The 18,975-nt window shown below is 41.6% G+C and overlaps 8 non-coding genes across 8 annotated transcripts; all 8 read left to right on the top strand.

Annotated features, from left to right (window-relative positions):
* Positions 1-1,629: 1,629 nt before the first annotated feature.
* TRNAY-GUA (transfer RNA tyrosine (anticodon GUA)) lies at positions 1,630-1,715 on the top strand. Its single transcript is given in 2 exon segments — positions 1,630-1,666; positions 1,680-1,715. It is a non-coding gene; the product is annotated as a tRNA-Tyr (tRNA).
* A 559-nt stretch (positions 1,716-2,274) lies between these two features.
* TRNAY-GUA (transfer RNA tyrosine (anticodon GUA)) lies at positions 2,275-2,360 on the top strand. Its single transcript is given in 2 exon segments — positions 2,275-2,311; positions 2,325-2,360. It is a non-coding gene; the product is annotated as a tRNA-Tyr (tRNA).
* A 2,497-nt stretch (positions 2,361-4,857) lies between these two features.
* TRNAY-GUA (transfer RNA tyrosine (anticodon GUA)) lies at positions 4,858-4,943 on the top strand. Its single transcript is given in 2 exon segments — positions 4,858-4,894; positions 4,908-4,943. It is a non-coding gene; the product is annotated as a tRNA-Tyr (tRNA).
* A 4,434-nt stretch (positions 4,944-9,377) lies between these two features.
* TRNAY-GUA (transfer RNA tyrosine (anticodon GUA)) lies at positions 9,378-9,463 on the top strand. Its single transcript is given in 2 exon segments — positions 9,378-9,414; positions 9,428-9,463. It is a non-coding gene; the product is annotated as a tRNA-Tyr (tRNA).
* A 2,497-nt stretch (positions 9,464-11,960) lies between these two features.
* On the top strand, positions 11,961-12,046 carry TRNAY-GUA (transfer RNA tyrosine (anticodon GUA)). Its single transcript is given in 2 exon segments — positions 11,961-11,997; positions 12,011-12,046. It is a non-coding gene; the product is annotated as a tRNA-Tyr (tRNA).
* Positions 12,047-13,897: 1,851 nt separating this feature from the next.
* TRNAY-GUA (transfer RNA tyrosine (anticodon GUA)) lies at positions 13,898-13,983 on the top strand. The gene is given in 2 exon segments: positions 13,898-13,934; positions 13,948-13,983. It is a non-coding gene; the product is annotated as a tRNA-Tyr (tRNA).
* A 559-nt stretch (positions 13,984-14,542) lies between these two features.
* TRNAY-GUA (transfer RNA tyrosine (anticodon GUA)) lies at positions 14,543-14,628 on the top strand. The gene is given in 2 exon segments: positions 14,543-14,579; positions 14,593-14,628. It is a non-coding gene; the product is annotated as a tRNA-Tyr (tRNA).
* Positions 14,629-16,479: 1,851 nt separating this feature from the next.
* On the top strand, positions 16,480-16,565 carry TRNAY-GUA (transfer RNA tyrosine (anticodon GUA)). Its single transcript is given in 2 exon segments — positions 16,480-16,516; positions 16,530-16,565. It is a non-coding gene; the product is annotated as a tRNA-Tyr (tRNA).
* The last annotated feature ends 2,410 nt before the right edge of the window (positions 16,566-18,975 follow it).

The following is an 18,975-nucleotide window of genomic DNA, read 5'->3' as shown; positions in this document are numbered from 1 at the left end:
GACAATCTTGATTTCTCAAGAGAAATGAGAGAACACTATACACCATCCAAGATATTAAAATATTGTCAAGGCCCAACGCGGCTGAATACTCTGAGGAGATGGCCTGTGAGGTGCCGCCTTTCAACTTTTCCCCCTTAGTATGGTGGTCAGTAACATGCGGGCGACTGCGGAGGGGGTCATTTTTTTAATTGTGAACTGATGTGCTTTTACTCAATTCGGGAACCTCACAAGCCAAATTTGTAGTATTTTGCACGAATTGCAAGAGATGTTTACAAGTCGACGGTTGAAGTGGAACCTCGTATTGAGTTTGCTAGAGAATGATTTGCCAAGCCTTCGAAAGCTCAGTTGGTAGAGCGGAGGACTGTAGTGGTAAAACAGGCATCCTTAGGTCGCTGGTTCAAATCCGGCTCGAAGGACTTTTGCCAAATGCAAATTTTATTGAATACTTGGAAAGTGAAATACTTGGAAAATAAAATAACAGACAATTTATAATTATATTATATTTCATCACTGAAAATAGATGCCTTTTGCTTTGAGGCTGTGGCCACGTTATGTTTCTGTCCAACACCAATCTTCATTGGTTGCCTGTGAGGTGTTTCGGATCCCCATCTCTTGCTATGAACTGGCAAAACAGCAGAATCCCCTTGACAATCTTGATTTCTCAAGGGAAATGAGAGAACAGTATACACCATCCAAGATATTAAAATATTGTCAAGGCCCAACACGGCTGAATACTCTGAGGAGATGGCCTGTGAGGCGCCGCCTTTCAACTTTTCCCCCTTAGTATGGTGGTCAGTAACATGCGGGAGACTGCGGAGGGGGTCATTTTTTTAATTGGGAACTGATGTGCTTTTACTCAATTCGGGAACGTCACAAGCCAAATTTGTAGTATTTTGCACGAATTGCAAGAGATGTTTACAAGTCGACGGTTGAAGTGGAAGCTCGTATTGAGTTTGCTAGAGAACGTTTTGCCAAGCCTTCGATAGCTCAGTTGGTAGATGGTAGAGCGGAGGACTGTAGTGGTAAAACAAGCATCCGTAGGTCGCTGTTTCAAATCCGGCTCGAAGGAATTTTGCCAAATGCACATTGTATTGAATATTTGGAAAGTAAAATACTTGGAAAGTAAAATAACAGACAATTTATAATTATATTATATTTCATCACTGAAAATAGATGCCTTTTGCTTTGAGGCTGTGGCCACGTTATTTTTCTGTCCGACACCAATCTTCGTTGGTTTCCTGTGAGGTATTTTGGATCCCCATCTCTTGCTATGAACTGACAAAACAGCAGAATCCCCTTGACAATCTTGATTTCTCAAGGGAAATGGGAGAACACTATACACCATCCAAGATATTAAAATATTGTCAAGGCCGAACACTGATGAATACTCTGAGGAGATGGCCTGTGAGGCGCCGCCTTTCAACTTTTCCTCCTTTGTATGGTGGTCAGTAACATGCGGGACACTGCGGAGGGGGTCATTTTTTTAATTGTGAACTGATGTGCTTTTACTCAATTCGGGAACCTCACAAGCCAAATTTGTAGTATTTTGCACGAATTGCAAGAGATGTTTGAATGTCGACGGTTGAAGTAGAAGCTCGTATTGAGCTTGCTAGAGACTGATTTGCCAAGCCTTCGATAGCTCAGTTGGTAGAGCGGAGGACTGTAGTGGTAAAACAGGCATCCTTAGGTCGCTGGTTCAAATCCGGCTCGAAGGACTTTTGCCAAATGCACATTTTATTGAATACTTGGAAAGTAAAATACTTGGAAAGTAAAATAACAGACAATTTATAATTATATTATATTTCATCACTGAAAATAGATGCCTTTTGCTTTGAGGCTGTGACCACGTTATTTTTCTGTCCAACACGAATCTTCATTGGTTTCCTGTGAGGTGTTTTGGATCCCCATCTCTTGCTATGAACTGGCAAAACAGCAGAATCCCCTTGACAATCTTGATTTCTCAAGAGAAATGAGAGAACACTATACACCATCCAAGATATTAAAATATTGTCAAGGCCCAACGCGGCTGAATACTCTGAGGAGATGGCCTGTGAGGTGCCGCCTTTCAACTTTTCCCCCTTAGTATGGTGGTCAGTAACATGCGGGCGACTGCGGAGGGGGTCATTTTTTTAATTGTGAACTGATGTGCTTTTACTCAATTCGGCAACCTCACAAGCCAAATTTGTAGTATTTTGCACGAATTGCAAGAGATGTTTACAAGTCGACGGTTGAAGTGGAAGCTCGTATTGAGTTTGCTAGAGTTGATTTGCCAAGCCTTTGATAGCTCAGTTGGTAGAGCGGAGGACTGTAGTGGTAAAACAGGCATCCTTAGGTCGCTGGTTCAAATCCGGCTCAAAGGACTTTTGCCAAATGCACATTTTATTGAATACTTGGAAAGTAAAATACTTGGAAAGTAAAATAACAGACAATTTATAATTATATTATATTTCATCACTGAAAATAGATGCCTTTTGCTTTGAGGCTGTGGCCACGTTATTTTTCTGTCCAACACGAATCTTCATTGGTTTCCTGTCAGGTGTTTTGGATCCCCATCTCTTGCTATGAACTGGCAAAACAGCAGAATCCCCTTGACAATCTTGATTTCTCAAGGGAAATGAGAGAACACTATACACCATCCAAGATATTAAAATATCGTCAAGGCCCAACACGGCTGAATACTCTGAGGAGATGGCCTGTGAGGCGCCGCCTTTCAACTTTTCCCCCTTAGTATGGTGGTCATTAACATGCGGGAGACTGCGGAGGGGGTCATTTTTTTAATTGGGAACTGATGTGCTTTTACTCAATTCGGGAACCTCACAAGCCAAATTTGTAGTATTTTGCACGAATTGCAAGAGATGTTTACAAGTCGACGGTTGAAGTGGAAGCTCGTATTGAGTTTGCTAGAGAACGATTTGCCAAGCCTTCGATAGCTCAGTTGGTAGAGCGTGGGACTGTAGTGGTAAAACAGGCATCCTTAGGTCGCTGTTTCAAATCCGGCTCGAAGGACTTTTGCCAAATGCACATTGTATTGAATACTTGGAAAGTAAAATACTTGGAAAGTAAAATAACAGACAATTTATAATTATATTATATTTCATCACTGAAAATAGATGCCTTTTGCTTTGAGGCTGTGGCCACGTTATTTTTCTGTCCAACACGAATCTTCATTGGTTTCCTGTCAGGTGTTTTGGATCCCCATCTCTTGCTATGAACTGGCAAAACAGCAGAATCCCCTTGACAATCTTGATTTCTCAAGGGAAATGAGAGAACACTATACACCATCCAAGATATTAAAATATTGTCAAGGCCCAACACGGCTGAATACTCTGAGGAGATGGCCTGTGAGGCGCCGCCTTTCAACTTTTCCCCCTTAGTATGGTGGTCATTAACATGCGGGAGACTGCGGAGGGGGTCATTTTTTTAATTGTGAACTGATGTGCTTTTACTCAATTCGGGAACTTCACAAGCCAAATTTGTAGTATTTTGCACGAATTGCAAGAGATGTTTACAAGTCGACGGTTGAAGTGGAAGCTCGTATTGAGTTTGCTAGAGAATGATTTGCCAAGCCTTCAAAAGCTCAGTTGGTAGAGCGGAGGACTGTAGTGGTAAAACAGGCATCCTTAGGTCGCTGGTTCAAATCCGGCTCGAAGGACTTCTGCCAAATGCAAATTTTATTGAATACTTGGAAAGTAAAATACTTGGAAAATAAAATAACAGACAATTTATAATTATATTATATTTCATCACTGAAAATAGATGCCTTTTGCTTTGAGGCTGTGGCCACGTTATGTTTCTGTCCAACACCAATCTTCATTGGTTGCCTGTGAGGTGTTTCGGATCCCCATCTCTTGCTATGAACTGGCAAAACAGCAGAATCCCCTAACAATCTTGATTTCTCAAGGGAAATGAGAGAACAGTATACACCATCCAAGATATTAAAATATTGTCAAGGCCCAACACGGCTGAATACTCTGAGGAGATGGCCTGTGAGGCGCCGCCTTTCAACTTTTCCCCCTTAGTATGGTGGTCAGTAACATGCGGGAGACTGCGGAGGGGGTCATTTTTTTAATTGGGAACTGATGTGCTTTTACTCAATTCGGGAACGTCACAAGCCAAATTTGTAGTATTTTGCACGAATTGCAAGAGATGTTTACAAGTCGACGGTTGAAGTGGAAGCTCGTATTGAGTTTGCTAGAGAACGATTTGCCAAGCCTTCGATAGCTCAGTTGGTAGAGCGGAGGACTGTAGTGGTAAAACAGGCATCCTTAGGTCGCTGTTTCAAATCCGGCTCGAAGGACTTTTGCCAAATGCACATTGTATTGAATACTTGGAAAGTAAAATACTTGGAAAGTAAAATAACAGACAATTTATAATTATATTATATTTCATCACTGAAAATAGATGCCTTTTGCTTTGAGGCTGTGGCCACGTTATTTTTCTGTCCGACACCAATCTTCTTTGGTTTCCTGTGAGGTATTTTGGATCCCCATCTCTTGCTATGAACTGACAAAACAGCAGAATCCCCTTGACAATCTTGATTTCTCAAGGGAAATGGGAGAACACTATACACCATCCAAGATATTAAAATATTGTCAAGGCCGAACACTGATGAATACTCTGAGGAAATGGCCTGTGAGGCGCCGCCTTTCAACTTTTCCTCCTTTGTATGGTGGTCAGTAACATGCGGGACACTGCGGAGGGGGTCATTTTTTTAATTGTGAACTGATGTGCTTTTACTCAATTCGGGAACCTCACAAGCCAAATTTGTAGTATTTTGCACGAATTGCAAGAGATGTTTGAATGTCGACGGTTGAAGTAGAAGCTCGTATTGAGCTTGCTAGAGACTGATTTGCCAAGCCTTCGATAGCTCAGTTGGTAGAGCGGAGGACTGTAGTGGTAAAACAGGCATCCTTAGGTCGCTGGTTCAAATCCGGCTCGAAGGACTTTTGCCAAATGCACATTTTATTGAATACTTGGAAAGTAAAATACTTGGAAAGTAAAATAACAGACAATTTATAATTATATTATATTTCATCACTGAAAATAAATGCCTTTTGCTTTGAGGCTGTGACCACGTTATTTTTCTGTCCAACACGAATCTTCATTGGTTTCCTGTGAGGTGTTTTGGATCCCCATCTCTTGCTATGAACTGGCAAAACAGCAGAATCCCCTTGACAATCTTGATTTCTCAAGAGAAATGAGAGAACACTATACACCATCCAAGATATTAAAATATTGTCAAGGCCCAACGCGGCTGAATACTCTGAGGAGATGGCCTGTGAGGTGCCGCCTTTCAACTTTTCCCCCTTAGTATGGTGGTCAGTAACATGCGGGCGACTGCGGAGGGGGTCATTTTTTTAATTGTGAACTGATGTGCTTTTACTCAATTCGGGAACCTCACAAGCCAAATTTGTAGTATTTTGCACGAATTGCAAGAGATGTTTACAAGTCGACGGTTGAAGTGGAACCTCGTATTGAGTTTGCTAGAGAATGATTTGCCAAGCCTTCGAAAGCTCAGTTGGTAGAGCGGAGGACTGTAGTGGTAAAACAGGCATCCTTAGGTCGCTGGTTCAAATCCGGCTCGAAGGACTTTTGCCAAATGCAAATTTTATTGAATACTTGGAAAGTGAAATACTTGGAAAATAAAATAACAGACAATTTATAATTATATTATATTTCATCACTGAAAATAGATGCCTTTTGCTTTGAGGCTGTGGCCACGTTATGTTTCTGTCCAACACCAATCTTCATTGGTTGCCTGTGAGGTGTTTCGGATCCCCATCTCTTGCTATGAACTGGCAAAACAGCAGAATCCCCTTGACAATCTTGATTTCTCAAGGGAAATGAGAGAACAGTATACACCATCCAAGATATTAAAATATTGTCAAGGCCCAACACGGCTGAATACTCTGAGGAGATGGCCTGTGAGGCGCCGCCTTTCAACTTTTCCCCCTTAGTATGGTGGTCAGTAACATGCGGGAGACTGCGGAGGGGGTCATTTTTTTAATTGGGAACTGATGTGCTTTTACTCAATTCGGGAACCTCACAAGCCAAATTTGTAGTATTTTGCACGAATTGCAAGAGATGTTTACAAGTCGACGGTTGAAGTGGAAGCTCGTATTGAGTTTGCTAGAGAACGATTTGCCAAGCCTTCGATAGCTCAGTTGGTAGAGCGGAGGACTGTAGTGATAAAACAGGCATCCGTAGGTCGCTGTTTCAAATCCGGCTCGAAGGAATTTTGCCAAATGCACATTGTATTGAATACTTGGAAAGTAAAATACTTGGAAAGTAAAATAACAGACAATTTATAATTATATTATATTTCATCACTGAAAATAGATGCCTTTTGCTTTGAGGCTGTGGCCACGTTATTTTTCTGTCCGACACCAATCTTCGTTGGTTTCCTGTGAGGTATTTTGGATCCCCATCTCTTGCTATGAACTGACAAAACAGCAGAATCCCCTTGACAATCTTGATTTCTCAAGGGAAATGGGAGAACACTATACACCATCCAAGATATTAAAATATTGTCAAGGCCGAACACTGATGAATACTCTGAGGAGATGGCCTGTGAGGCGCCGCCTTTCAACTTTTCCTCCTTTGTATGGTGGTCAGTAACATGCGGGACACTGCGGAGGGGGTCATTTTTTTAATTGTGAACTGATGTGCTTTTACTCAATTCGGGAACCTCACAAGCCAAATTTGTAGTATTTTGCACGAATTGCAAGAGATGTTTGAATGTCGACGGTTGAAGTAGAAGCTCGTATTGAGCTTGCTAGAGACTGATTTGCCAAGCCTTCGATAGCTCATTTGGTAGAGCGGAGGAATGTAGTGGTAAAACAGGCATCCTTAGGTCGCTGGTTCAAATCCGGCTCGAAGGACTTTTGCCAAATGCACATTTTATTGAATACTTGGAAAGTAAAATACTTGGAAAGTAAAATAACAGACAATTTATAATTATATTATATTTCATCACTGAAAATAGATGCCTTTTGCTTTGAGGCTGTGACCACGTTATTTTTCTGTCCAACACGAATCTTCATTGGTTTCCTGTGAGGTGTTTTGGATCCCCATCTCTTGCTATGAACTGGCAAAACAGCAGAATCCCCTTGACAATCTTGATTTCTCAAGAGAAATGAGAGAACACTATACACCATCCAAGATATTAAAATATTGTCAAGGCCCAACGCGGCTGAATACTCTGAGGAGATGGCCTGTGAGGTGCCGCCTTTCAACTTTTCCCCCTTAGTATGGTGGTCAGTAACATGCAGGCGACTGCGGAGGGGGTCATTTTTTTAATTGTGAACTGATGTGCTTTTACTCAATTCGGCAACCTCACAAGCCAAATTTGTAGTATTTTGCACGAATTGCAAGAGATGTTTACAAGTCGACGGTTGAAGTGGAAGCTCGTATTGAGTTTGCTAGAGTTGATTTGCCAAGCCTTTGATAGCTCAGTTGGTAGAGCGGAGGACTGTAGTGGTAAAACAGGCATCCTTAGGTCGCTGGTTCAAATCTGGCTCAAAGGACTTTTGCCAAATGCACATTTTATTGAATACTTGGAAAGTAAAATACTTGGAAAGTAAAATAACAGACAATTTATAATTATATTATATTTCATCACTGAAAATAGATGCCTTTTGCTTTGAGGCTGTGGCCACGTTATTTTTCTGTCCAACACGAATCTTCATTGGTTTCCTGTCAGGTGTTTTGGATCCCCATCTCTTGCTATGAACTGGCAAAACAGCAGAATCCCCTTGACAATCTTGATTTCTCAAGGGAAATGAGAGAACACTATACACCATCCAAGATATTAAAATATTGTCAAGGCCCAACACGGCTGAATACTCTGAGGAGATGGCCTGTGAGGCGCCGCCTTTCAACTTTTCCCCCTTAGTATGGTGGTCATTAACATGCGGGAGACTGCGGAGGGGGTCATTTTTTTAATTGGGAACTGATGTGCTTTTACTCAATTCGGGAACCTCACAAGCCAAATTTGTAGTATTTTGCACGAATTGCAAGAGATGTTTACAAGTCGACGGTTGAAGTGGAAGCTCGTATTGAGTTTGCTAGAGAACGATTTGCCAAGCCTTCGATAGCTCAGTTGGTAGAGCGTGGGACTGTAGTGGTAAAACAGGCATCCTTAGGTCGCTGTTTCAAATCCGGCTCGAAGGACTTTTGCCAAATGCACATTGTATTGAATACTTGGAAAGTAAAATACTTGGAAAGTAAAATAACAGACAATTTATAATTATATTATATTTCATCACTGAAAATAGATGCCTTTTGCTTTGAGGCTGTGGCCACGTTATTTTTCTGTCCAACACGAATCTTCATTGGTTTCCTGTCAGGTGTTTTGGATCCCCATCTCTTGCTATGAACTGGCAAAACAGCAGAATCCCCTTGACAATCTTGATTTCTCAAGGGAAATGAGAGAACACTATACACCATCCAAGATATTAAAATATTGTCAAGGCCCAACACGGCTGAATACTCTGAGGAGATGGCCTGTGAGGCGCCGCCTTTCAACTTTTCCCCCTTAGTATGGTGGTCATTAACATGCGGGAGACTGCGGAGGGGGTCATTTTTTTAATTGGGAACTGATGTGCTTTTACTCAATTCGGGAACCTCACAAGCCAAATTTGTAGTATTTTGCACGAATTGCAAGAGATGTTTACAAGTCGACGGTTGAAGTGGAAGCTCGTATTGAGTTTGCTAGAGAATGATTTGCCAAGCCTTCGAAAGCTCAGTTGGTAGAGCGGAGGACTGTAGTGGTAAAACAGGCATCCTTAGGTCGCTGGTTCAAATCCGGCTCGAAGGACTTCTGCCAAATGCAAATTTTATTGAATACTTGGAAAGTAAAATACTTGGAAAATAAAATAACAGACAATTTATAATTATATTATATTTCATCACTGAAAATAGATGCCTTTTGCTTTGAGGCTGTGGCCACGTTATGTTTCTGTCCAACACGAATCTTCATTGGTTTCCTGTGAGGTGTTTTGGATCCCCATCTCTTGCTATGAACTGGCAAAACAGCAGAATCCCCTTGACAATCTTGATTTCTCAAGAGAAATGAGAGAACACTATACACCATCCAAGATATTAAAATATTGTCAAGGCCCAACGCGGCTGAATACTCTGAGGAGATGGCCTGTGAGGTGCCGCCTTTCAACTTTTCCCCCTTAGTATGGTGGTCAGTAACATGCGGGCGACTGCGGAGGGGGTCATTTTTTTAATTGTGAACTGATGTGCTTTTACTCAATTCGGGAACCTCACAAGCCAAATTTGTAGTATTTTGCACGAATTGCAAGAGATGTTTACAAGTCGACGGTTGAAGTGGAAGCTCGTATTGAGTTTGCTAGAGTTAACTTGCCAAGCCTTTGATAGCTCAGTTGGTAGAGCGGAGGACTGTAGTGGTAAAACAGGTATCCTTAGGTCGCTGGTTCAAATCCGGCTCAAAGGACTTTTGCCAAATGCACATTTTATTGAATACTTGGAAAGTAAAATACTTGGAAAGTAAAATAACAGACAATTTATAATTATATTATATTTCATCACTGAAAATAGATGCCTTTTGCTTTGAGGCTGTGGCCACGTTATTTTTCTGTCCAACACGAATCTTCATTGGTTTCCTGTCAGGTGTTTTGGATCCCCATCTCTTGCTATGAACTGGCAAAACAGCAGAATCCCCTTGACAATCTTGATTTCTCAAGGGAAATGAGAGAACACTATACACCATCCAAGATATTAAAATATTGTCAAGGCCCAACACGGCTGAATACTCTGAGGAGATGGCCTGTGAGGCGCCGCCTTTCAACTTTTCCCCCTTAGTATGGTGGTCATTAACATGCGGGAGACTGCGGAGGGGGTCATTTTTTTAATTGGGAACTGATGTGCTTTTACTCAATTCGGGAACCTCACAAGCCAAATTTGTAGTATTTTGCACGAATTGCAAGAGATGTTTACAAGTCGACGGTTGAAGTGGAAGCTCGTATTGAGTTTGCTAGAGAACGATTTGCCAAGCCTTCGATAGCTCAGTTGGTAGAGCGTGGGACTGTAGTGGTAAAACAGGCATCCTTAGGTCGCTGTTTCAAATCCGGCTCGAAGGACTTTTGCCAAATGCACATTGTATTGAATACTTGGAAAGTAAAATACTTGGAAAGTAAAATAACAGACAATTTATAATTATATTATATTTCATCACTGAAAATAGATGCCCTTTGCTTTGAGGCTGTGGCCACGTTATTTTTCTGTCCAACACGAATCTTCATTGGTTTCCTGTCAGGTGTTTTGGATCCCCATCTCTTGCTATGAACTGGCAAAACAGCAGAATCCCCTTGACAATCTTGATTTCTCAAGGGAAATGAGAGAACACTATACACCATCCAAGATATTAAAATATTGTCAAGGCCCAACGCGGCTGAATACTCTGAGGAGATGGCCTGTGAGGTGCCGCCTTTCAACTTTTCCCCCTTAGTATGGTGGTCAGTAACATGCGGGAGACTGCGGAGGGGGTCATTTTTTTAATTGGGAACTGATGTGCTTTTACTCAATTCGGGAACCTCACAAGCCAAATTTGTAGTATTTTGCACGAATTGCAAGAGATGTTTACAAGTCGACGGTTGAAGTGGAAGCTCGTATTGAGTTTGCTAGAGAATGATTTGCCAAGCCTTCGAAAGCTCAGTTGGTAGAGCGGAGGACTGTAGTGGTAAAACAGGCATCCTTATGTCGCTGGTTCAAATCCGGCTCGAAGGACTTCTGCCAAATGCAAATTTTATTGAATACTTGGAAAGTAAAATACTTGGAAAATAAAATAACAGACAATTTATAATTATATTATATTTCATCACTGAAAATAGATGCCTTTTGCTTTGAGGCTGTGGCCACGTTATGTTTCTGTCCAACACCAATCTTCATTGGTTGCCTGTGAGGTGTTTCGGATCCCCATCTCTTGCTATGAACTGGCAAAACAGCAGAATCCCCTAACAATCTTGATTTCTCAAGGGAAATGAGAGAACAGTATACACCATCCAAGATATTAAAATATTGTCAAGGCCCAACACGGCTGAATACTCTGAGGAGATGGCCTGTGAGGCGCCGCCTTTCAACTTTTCCCCCTTAGTATGGTGGTCAGTAACATGCGGGAGACTGCGGAGGGGGTCATTTTTTTAATTGGGAACTGATGTGCTTTTACTCAATTCGGGAACGTCACAAGCCAAATTTGTAGTATTTTGCACGAATTGCAAGAGATGTTTACAAGTCGACGGTTGAAGTGGAAGCTCGTATTGAGTTTGCTAGAGAACGATTTGCCAAGCCTTCGATAGCTCAGTTGGTAGAGCGGAGGACTGTAGTGGTAAAACAGGCATCCTTAGGTCGCTGTTTCAAATCCAGCTCGAAGGACTTTTGCCAAATGCACATTGTATTGAATACTTGGAAAGTAAAATACTTGGAAAGTAAAATAACAGACAATTTATAATTATATTATATTTCATCACTGAAAATAGATGCCTTTTGCTTTGAGGCTGTGGCCACGTTATTTTTCTGTCCGACACCAATCTTCTTTGGTTTCCTGTGAGGTATTTTGGATCCCCATCTCTTGCTATGAACTGACAAAACAGCAGAATCCCCTTGACAATCTTGATTTCTCAAGGGAAATGGGAGAACACTATACACCATCCAAGATATTAAAATATTGTCAAGGCCGAACACTGATGAATACTCTGAGGAGATGGCCTGTGAGGCGCCGCCTTTCAACTTTTCCTCCTTTGTATGGTGGTCAGTAACATGCGGGACACTGCGGAGGGGGTCATTTTTTTAATTGTGAACTGATGTGCTTTTACTCAATTCGGGAACCTCACAAGCCAAATTTGTAGTATTTTGCACGAATTGCAAGAGATGTTTGAATGTCGACGGTTGAAGTAGAAGCTCGTATTGAGCTTGCTAGAGACTGATTTGCCAAGCCTTCGATAGCTCAGTTGGTAGAGCGGAGGACTGTAGTGGTAAAACAGGCATCCTTAGGTCGCTGGTTCAAATCCGGCTCGAAGGACTTTTGCCAAATGCACATTTTATTGAATACTTGGAAAGTAAAATACTTGGAAAGTAAAATAACAGACAATTTATAATTATATTATATTTCATCACTGAAAATAAATGCCTTTTGCTTTGAGGCTGTGACCACGTTATTTTTCTGTCCAACACGAATCTTCAATGGTTTCCTGTGAGGTGTTTTGGATCCCCATCTCTTGCTATGAACTGGCAAAACAGCAGAATCCCCTTGACAATCTTGATTTCTCAAGAGAAATGAGAGAACACTATACACCATCCAAGATATTAAAATATTGTCAAGGCCCAACGCGGCTGAATACTCTGAGGAGATGGCCTGTGAGGTGCCGCCTTTCAACTTTTCCCCCTTAGTATGGTGGTCAGTAACATGCGGGCGACTGCGGAGGGGGTCATTTTTTTAATTGTGAACTGATGTGCTTTTACTCAATTCGGGAACCTCACAAGCCAAATTTGTAGTATTTTGCACGAATTGCAAGAGATGTTTACAAGTCGACGGTTGAAGTGGAACCTCGTATTGAGTTTGCTAGAGAATGATTTGCCAAGCCTTCGAAAGCTCAGTTGGTAGAGCGGAGGACTGTAGTGGTAAAACAAGCATCCTTAGGTCGCTGGTTCAAATCCGGCTCGAAGGACTTTTGCCAAATGCAAATTTTATTGAATACTTGGAAAGTGAAATACTTGGAAAATAAAATAACAGACAATTTATAATTATATTATATTTCATCACTGAAAATAGATGCCTTTTGCTTTGAGGCTGTGGCCACGTTATGTTTCTGTCCAACACCAATCTTCATTGGTTGCCTGTGAGGTGTTTCGGATCCCCATCTCTTGCTATGAACTGGCAAAACAGCAGAATCCCCTTGACAATCTTGATTTCTCAAGGGAAATGAGAGAACAGTATACACCATCCAAGATATTAAAATATTGTCAAGGCCCAACACGGCTGAATACTCTGAGGAGATGGCCTGTGAGGCGCCGCCTTTCAACTTTTCCCCCTTAGTATGGTGGTCAGTAACATGCGGGAGACTGCGGAGGGTGTCATTTTTTAATTGGGAACTGATGTGCTTTTACTCAATTCGGGAACGTCACAAGCCAAATTTGTAGTATTTTGCACGAATTGCAAGAGATGTTTACAAGTCGACGGTTGAAGTGGAAGCTCGTATTGAGTTTGCTAGAGAACGATTTGCCAAGCCTTCGATAGCTCAGTTGGTAGAGCGGAGGACTGTAGTGGTAAAACAGGCATCCTTAGGTCGCTGTTTCAAATCCGGCTCGAAGGAATTTTGCCAAATGCACATTGTATTGAATACTTGGAAAGTAAAATACTTGGAAAGTAAAATAACAGACAATTTATAATTATATTATATTTCATCACTGAAAATAGATGCCTTTTGCTTTGAGGCTGTGGCCACGTTATTTTTCTGTCCGACACCAATCTTCGTTGGTTTCCTGTGAGGTATTTTGGATCCCCATCTCTTGCTATGAACTGACAAAACAGCAGAATCCCCTTGACAATCTTGATTTCTCAAGGGAAATGGGAGAACACTATACACCATCCAAGATATTAAAATATTGTCAAGGCCGAACACTGATGAATACTCTGAGGAGATGGCCTGTGAGGCGCCGCCTTTCAACTTTTCCTCCTTTGTATGTTGGTCAGTAACATGCGGGACACTGCGGAGGGGGTCATTTTTTTAATTGTGAACTGATGTGCTTTTACTCAATTCGGGAACCTCACAAGCCAAATTTGTAGTATTTTGCACGAATTGCAAGAGATGTTTGAATGTCGACGGTTGAAGTAGAAGCTCGTATTGAGCTTGCTAGAGACTGATTTGCCAAGCCTTCGATAGCTCAGTTGGTAGAGCGGAGGACTGTAGTGGTAAAACAGGCATCCTTAGGTCGCTGGTTCAAATCCGGCTCGAAGGACTTTTGCCAAATGCACATTTTATTGAATACTTGGAAAGTAAAATACTTGGAAAGTAAAATAACAGACAATTTATAATTATATTATATTTCATCACTGAAAATAGATGCCTTTTGCTTTGAGGCTGTGACCACGTTATTTTTCTGTCCAACACGAATCTTCATTGGTTTCCTGTGAGGTGTTTTGGATCCCCATCTCTTGCTATGAACCGGCAAAACAGCAGAATCCCCTTGACAATCTTGATTTCTCAAGAGAAATGAGAGAACACTATACACCATCCAAGATATTAAAATATTGTCAAGGCCCAACGCGGCTGAATACTCTGAGGAGATGGCCTGTGAGGTGCCGCCTTTCAACTTTTCCCCCTTAGTATGGTGGTCAGTAACATGCGGGCGACTGCGGAGGGGGTCATTTTTTTAATTGTGAACTGATGTGCTTTTACTCAATTCGGGAACCTCACAAGCCAAATTTGTAGTATTTTGCACGAATTGCAAGAGATGTTTACAAATCGACGGTTGAAGTGGAAGCTCGTATTGAGTTTGCTAGAGTTGACTTGCCAAGCCTTTGATAGCTCAGTTGGTAGAGCGGAGGACTGTAGTGGTAAAGCAGGCATCCTTAGGTCGCTGGTTCAAATCCGGCTCGAAGGACTTTTGCCAAATGCACATTTTATTGAATACTTGGAAAGTAAAATACTTGGAAAGTAAAATAACAGACAATTTATAATTATATTATATTTCATCACTGAAAATAGATGCCTTTTGCTTTGAGGCTGTGGCCACGTTATTTTTCTGTCCAACACGAATCTTCATTGGTTTCCTGTCAGGTGTTTTGGATCCCCATCTCTTGCTATGAACTGGCAAAACAGCAGAATCCCCTTGACAATCTTGATTTCTCAAGGGAAATGAGAGAACACTATACACCATCCAAGATATTAAAATATTGTCAAGGCCCAACACGGCTGAATACTCTGAGGAGATGGCCTGTGAGGCGCCGCCTTTCAACTTTTCCCCCTTAGTATGGTGGTCATTAACATGCGGGAGACTGCGGAGGGGGTCATTTTTTTAATTGGGAACTGATGTGCTTTTACTCAATTCGGGAACCTCACAAGCCAAATTTGTAGTATTTTGCACGAATTGCAAGAGCTGTTTACAAGTCGACGGTTGAAGTGGAAGCTCGTATTGAGTTTGCTAGAGAACGATTTGCCAAGCCTTCGATAGCTCAGTTGGTAGAGCGTGGGACTGTAGTGGTAAAACAGGCATCCATAGGTCGCTGTTTCAAATCCGGCTCGAAGGACTTTTGCCAAATGCACATTGTATTGAATACTTGGAAAGTAAAATACTTGGAAAGTAAAATAACAGACAATTTATAATTATATTATATTTCATCACTGAAAATAGATGCCTTTTGCTTTGAGGCTGTGGCCACATTATTTTTCTGTCCAACACGAATCTTCATTGGTTTCCTGTCAGGTGTTTTGGATCCCCATCTCTTGCTATGAACTGGCAAAACAGCAGAATCCCCTTGACAATCTTGATTTCTCAAGGGAAATGAGAGAACACTATACACCATCCAAGATATTAAAATATTGTCAAGGCCCAACACGGCTGAATACTCTGAGGAGATGGCCTGTGAGGTGCCGCCTTTCAACTTTTCCCCCTTAGTATGGTGGTCAGTAACATGCGGGAGACTGCGGAGGGTGTCATTTTTTAATTGGGAACTGATGTGCTTTTACTCAATTCGGGAACGTCACAAGCCAAATTTGTAGTATTTTGCACGAATTGCAAGAGATGTTTACAAGTCGACGGTTGAAGTGGAAGCTCGTATTGAGTTTGCTACAGAACGATTTGCCAAGCCTTCGATAGCTCAGTTGGTAGAGCGGAGGACTGTAGTGGTAAAACAGGCATCCTTAGGTCGCTGTTTCAAATCCGGCTCGAAGGAATTTTGCCAAATGCACATTGTATTGAATACTTGGAAAGTAAAATACTTGGAAAGTAAAATAACAGACAATTTATAATTATATTATATTTCATCACTGAAAATAGATGCCTTTTGCTTTGAGGCTGTGGCCACGTTATTTTTCTGTCCGACACCAATCTTCGTTGGTTTCCTGTGAGGTATTTTGGATCCCCATCTCTTGCTATGAACTGACAAAACAGCAGAATCCCCTTGACAATCTTGATTTCTCAAGGGAAATGGGAGAACACTATACACCATCCAAGATATTAAAATATTGTCAAGGCCGAACACTGATGAATACTCTGAGGAGATGGCCTGTGAGGCGCCGCCTTTCAACTTTTCCTCCTTTGTATGTTGGTCAGTAACATGCGGGACACTGCGGAGGGGGTCATTTTTTTAATTGTGAACTGATGTGCTTTTACTCAATTCGGGAACCTCACAAGCCAAATTTGTAGTATTTTGCACGAATTGCAAGAGATGTTTGAATGTCGACGGTTGAAGTAGAAGCTCGTATTGAGCTTGCTAGAGACTGATTTGCCAAGCCTTCGATAGCTCAGTTGGTAGAGCGGAGGACTGTAGTGGTAAAACAGGCATCCTTAGGTCGCTGGTTCAAATCCGGCTCGAAGGACTTTTGCCAAATGCACATTTTATTGAATACTTGGAAAGTAAAATACTTGGAAAGTAAAATAACAGACAATTTATAATTATATTATATTTCATCACTGAAAATAGATGCCTTTTGCTTTGAGGCTGTGACCACGTTATTTTTCTGTCCAACACGAATCTTCATTGGTTTCCTGTGAGGTGTTTTGGATCCCCATCTCTTGCTATGAACTGGCAAAACAGCAGAATCCCCTTGACAATCTTGATTTCTCAAGAGAAATGAGAGAACACTATACACCATCCAAGATATTAAAATATTGTCAAGGCCCAACGCGGCTGAATACTCTGAGGAGATGGCCTGTGAGGTGCCGCCTTTCAACTTTTCCCCCTTAGTATGGTGGTCAGTAACATGCGGGCGACTGCGGAGGGGGTCATTTTTTTAATTGTGAACTGATGTGCTTTTACTCAATTCGGGAACCTCACAAGCCAAATTTGTAGTATTTTGCACGAATTGCAAGAGATGTTTACAAGTCGACGGTTGAAGTGGAAGCTCGTATTGAGTTTGCTAGAGTAGACTTGCCAAGCCTTTGAAAGCTCAGTTGGTAGAGCGGAGGACTGTAGTGGTAAAACAGGCATCCTTAGGTCGCTGGTTCAAATCCGGCTCAAAGGACTTTTGCCAAATGCACATTTTATTGAATACTTGGAAAGTAAAATACTTGGAAAGTAAAATAACAGACAATTTATAATTATATTATATTTCATCACTGAAAATAGATGCCTTTTGCTTTGAGGCTGTGGCCACGTTATTTTTCTGTCCAACACGAATCTTCATTGGTTTCCTGTCAGGTGTTTTGGATCCCCATCTCTTGCTATGAACTGGCAAAACAGCAGAATCCCCTTGACAATCTTGATTTCTCAAGGGAAATGAGAGAACACTATACACCATCCAAGATATTAAAATATTGTCAAGGCCCAACACGGCTGAATACTCTGAGGAGATGGCCTGTGAGGCGCCGCCTTTCAACTTTTCCCCCTTAGTATGGTGGTCATTAACATGCGGGAGACTGCGGAGGGGGTCATTTTTTTAATTGGGAACTGATGTGCTTTTACTCAATTCGGGAACCTCACAAGCCAAATTTGTAGTATTTTGCACGAATTGCAAGAGATGTTTACAAGTCGACGGTTGAAGTGGAAGCTCGTATTGAGTTTGCTAGAGAACGATTTGCCAAGCCTTCGATAGCTCAGTTGGTAGAGCGTGGGACTGTAGTGGTAAAACAGGCATCCTTAGGTCGCTGTTTCAAATCCGGCTCGAAGGACTTTTGCCAAATGCACATTGTATTGAATACTTGGAAAGTAAAATACTTGGAAAGTAAAATAACAGACAATTTATAATTATATTATATTTCATCACTGAAAATAGATGCCTTTTGCTTTGAGGCTGAGGCCACGTTATTTTTCTGTCCAACACGAATCTTCATTGGTTTCCTGTCAGGTGTTTTGGATCCCCATCTCTTGCTATGAACTGGCAAAACAGCAGAATCCCCTTGACAATCTTGATTTCTCAAGGGAAATGAGAGAACACTATACACCATCCAAGATATTAAAATATTGTCAAGGCCCAACACGGCTGAATACTCTGAGGAGATGGCCTGTGAGACGCCGCCTTTCAACTTTTCCCCCTTAGTATGGTGGTCATTAACATGCGGGAGACTGCGGAGGGGGTCATTTTTTTAATTGTGAACTGATGTGCTTTTACTCAATTCGGGAACCTCACAAGCCAAATTTGTAGTATTTTGCACGAATTGCAAGAGATGTTTACAAGTCGACGGTTGAAGTGGAAGCTCGTATTGAGTTTGCTAGAGAATGATTTGCCAAGCCTTCGAAAGCTCAGTTGGTAGAGCGGAGGACTGTAGTGGTAAAACAGGCATCCTTAGGTCGCTGGTTCAAATCCGGCTCGAAGGACTTCTGCCAAATGCAAATTTTATTGAATACTTGGAAAGTAAAATACTTGGAAAATAAAATAACAGACAATTTATAATTATATTATATTTCATCACTGAAATAGATGCCTTTTGCTTTGAGGCTGTGGCCACGTTATGTTTCTGTCCAACACCAATCTTCATTGGTTGCCTGTGAGGTGTTTCGGATCCCCATCTCTTGCTATGAACTGGCAAAACAGCAGAATCCCCTAACAATCTTGATTTCTCAAGGGAAATGAGAGAACAGTATACACCATCCAAGATATTAAAATATTGTCAAGGCCCAACACAGCTGAATACTCTGAGGAGATGGCCTGTGAGGCGCCGCCTTTCAACTTTTCCCCCTTAGTATGGTGGTCAGTAACATGCGGGAGACTGCGGAGGGGGTCATTTTTTTAATTGGGAACTGATGTGCTTTTACTCAATTCGGGAACGTCACAAGCCAAATTTGTAGTA

Source organism: Ambystoma mexicanum, chromosome 1p (genome assembly GCF_040938575.1).
Source record: "Ambystoma mexicanum isolate Mex_15411 chromosome 1p, UKY_AmexF1_1, whole genome shotgun sequence".
Lineage (NCBI taxonomy): Eukaryota > Metazoa > Chordata > Amphibia > Caudata > Ambystomatidae > Ambystoma > Ambystoma mexicanum.
The sequence above is the reverse complement of the archived record's forward strand: the minus strand, read 5'-3'. Positions and strand labels throughout refer to the sequence as shown.